We start from the raw sequence: 3,530 nt of genomic DNA, 5'->3' as shown, positions 1-3,530 counted from the left end.
TGCCCGACAAAAGCTAAATGAAAAATTGAATACCCTATGTCATTGTTTGTCTTTTGAATGTCGGCACAAAAGTATGCCTTTGATCTGCTCATGTAATGATTTCATTTTTCAATTTATGATGATTCTAAGGGAACCCTGGCAATACTCTTTATCGTTCTATTCCAGATGCTCTATCCATTGTGATTTACCTGACACGACGTAAAGACAGACACCGCTCAGTATTTGTCCTTGAACTTTTTTAATATTATTAAGGATACGATTTACACATCCACAGAACCATGAAAAATACTTGTCACACTGTTTATATCGATGTACTTATGTGTGCGGCTCGAGAGCAATTACGTAATGATGATCGTGTGATAATGTTTACCTATAATCAGCAAAACAACAAACGTGCATATGAATGTTTTTGATCAAATGAGAGGGTCGAGTAGATCTGTCGAAGTGGTCCTGCATGTATAACTTCGTGATACCCAGGTTGAACAGGTATTAAGTTCCTATGCTCAAGCCCCGCTTCGACAGTCACAGATTTGTGACCGGCCGTAAGCCTTATCAAAACGGAGACAATAAAGTTTAGGACAAAAGGTAGGACAGCGCCCACTGATACCTTCTATCTTACCAGATCGCGTCTTGCCTATATAAACCGGTTTCCGTACTTGCGGCTTCTATTTTCTGCGAACGGCAGAAGTTTTGCTGGACAGGTCATTGGGGTACTAGAAAACAGCGTTGACCACATAGGCGATCAAATCGCTTGTCTTGCGCAGCCACTCTCAGCTTATTCGATATCAGAGTAGTTCCGATCGCAACGTACGAGACGCTTGTCATTTGGAAAGATCTTACAATGGAGAATTTCAAACACTTAAATTGCCCCAAAGCCTCCTTCCATAGAGGAACACTGGCCCTATACATGATAGCTTGAGATCGCCTCACGTATCTCCTAACCGACTCGTCGTTACTGTTCGAGATTTTACATCGTTGTTTTAAGCTTCCAACAGTGGAAACCTTTAGGACGAATGTTAGGAACTGGGGGGCAAACAGTTGTGATGACTGATGAAGATCTTCTTGCGTTGGGTGCAATGAAAAGCAACAAGTGGCTGAACAGACAGGTTACCACTTGCTTTGTTATGCTAAGTTAAACGCCGCTTCATTCAGGTTTCTTTTATATCTCTGGTTATAATGCATGACCAAAATTTTCGTATCTTTTACAAACATCCTTTGCCCCTTCTCATAGGGTGGTGCTTCTATAGGTTGTTTGAAATAGCATTTTACTCTGCTTTTTGTTACCCTAGCACATTATACGATCATAATAAACAATTTTGCAATGTTTGCGAATAGAGACACGTTAACACAATAAATTCATCTTAAACAAACGTAACAGGATAAAATTTCGTAAAAAAAAAAGTAACAGTAATAATAGTTTCTAAGGCGACTGCTATGATGCTTAGTTGCTTAATAAAGGCATGCTGTTTCACAGTATTCCTGACGCCTACTTGAACTAAAGCTCAGACGCAACTTGAAGTTAATTGAGCTAAACTTAGTTCAAACTTGTTTTTAAGGTCTAATTCACACATGTATAATACATATAACAAGACGAATGAATGACTATTATAGTTTTCTGAAATATACGAAATGGCCTACGTTCGATGACTAATCTTTTGCCCCTGCCTAAATACTGCAATTAAAGTCGCTTGATACTTTCTGGTTTGAGGAAGTTTTCGGATACGCATTTGCTTCTCCACTTTTTTTTTAATAGAGGTGAACGAAAAGGGTAACGCATCACACTGTTACTGCAAAAGATACCTTAGTGATGCTTCAGCCCTGAAGCTCACTTCTAAATAAAACTAGGGCTTCAGTAAACGTAACAAAGGAAGATTATTTTTGTTTAACATACATCGTATGGACGAGTCTGTAATAGAGAAAAAAAAAACAAGTCATCTTAATGTGTAAAAAAATAATTAATATCTCTGTGGGGGTGGAGACAAAAAAACGTTATCATCCTTTTTATTAGTTGTACTATAGTTGTAGTTTGTTACAAAAACAGAACAAGATTACCTAGTGAATATTAAATGCCTTATTACAGACCGCATAGCAAAAAACATTCAACATGAAGAAATACGAAGTCACGCACTCCAAGTAATCCCTGCTGACTGAACCATACGCAGGTAATTTCTACCATCTATAAGCAGGTTTTGTACATTGACTGACTGAGTTCAGAGCAGATGGCATAAGAAATCTCGAGGCTTTCTTTGCCGCTATTCAGCACTATAATATTGGGCTTTGCAAGACCTAAAAATACAAGCCCTTAATAGTTTTGTAACGAATGTATATGAAGGTAGATAGGCTATGTCTGGTAAAGCATCGTAAATGCTAGTAACTTGATCAGCAGTCCCGTACAAAGCACCCTCACAACGAAGCTCATACATATATACACATAATAAATGTCCCGATACTAATTAGATCTATTTTTGATTAAATTCCATATTAAAAGAACTGCCATCCCGGAGGCAAATTTAATATTCCTAATTAGGACAATTTTATTCTGTCGACAATGCAGAATACTCATGCAGGCCACAGGTGTCATCTTTGTACCTACTACATAAATGTTTTAATAATTTTCTACGTTCTTTATTAAGTATAATATTTAATTATTATCTACGTTTTCTGACGAAGATATTCTAGGCATTATGAAAATTTCCAGACAAACTATTTGCACCCAACGGGAAATAGGTTGTTTCATTGTCTCCATTGCACCGAGCCATTGCAAGATAATATAATTATTCTACCAGCACCCAGCGAAAGGAAAATGTTCATTTACTAGCCTCTGCCATCATTGTAAGTAACTCAAAGATATATTAGGAATAGAAATATCATAGAAACACGCTTATTTCGCTGTTTTCGATAAGTAAGTATGGAACATTTAGACTGTTCTCGATGAAATTCGCCGATAAGACAACTGGGTTGCTGAGTGAAGTTAACAAGGTCAGCCAAAACTTATCAACATACTACATCAACACATTAAACTTACATTCATGTCATCATTTTAACAAGGACAAACGCACTGCAACTTTAAGTTATAGTGAGGCGAAGCGGCGGGCCTTCGTAAAGTAAATAACGAATTGAACCAGGCCTGAAAATAGTTCATCTTCATATATTAACTGATAATTGTAATAAAAAAAAAAAAGTAATTATAAAGGAGAGAGAATTTTGTATTCTTCTATTTGTGTGCGCGTATCATATTATTTAGATATTAAAACCTGTGGAAAACAACATTTTTCTTCTTGCACTACCAATGATAACTATTTCATCTGGGGCCATATCATCGTTATCTACCGTAGTACGTATGTAAGCGATTTGTGTGGAAAGTTTGCAAAAAAAAAAGAAAAAAAAAAGGCTGCAAATGCAGATCAGCGCAGAGAAGGCACATAATAACCCTTTAGCTACACCACTACATTAAATACGCATATAGTTGAAAACTACCAAATAACTTAACAACGGGTCCAATGGGTTGTTGCCAATAAACATATATATAA

Source organism: Varroa destructor, unplaced genomic scaffold (assembly GCF_002443255.2).
Source record: "Varroa destructor unplaced genomic scaffold, Vdes_3.0 BEIS01000004.1, whole genome shotgun sequence".
Classification (NCBI taxonomy): Eukaryota; Metazoa; Arthropoda; class Arachnida; order Mesostigmata; family Varroidae; genus Varroa; species Varroa destructor.
This window is presented reverse-complemented; position numbering follows the sequence as displayed.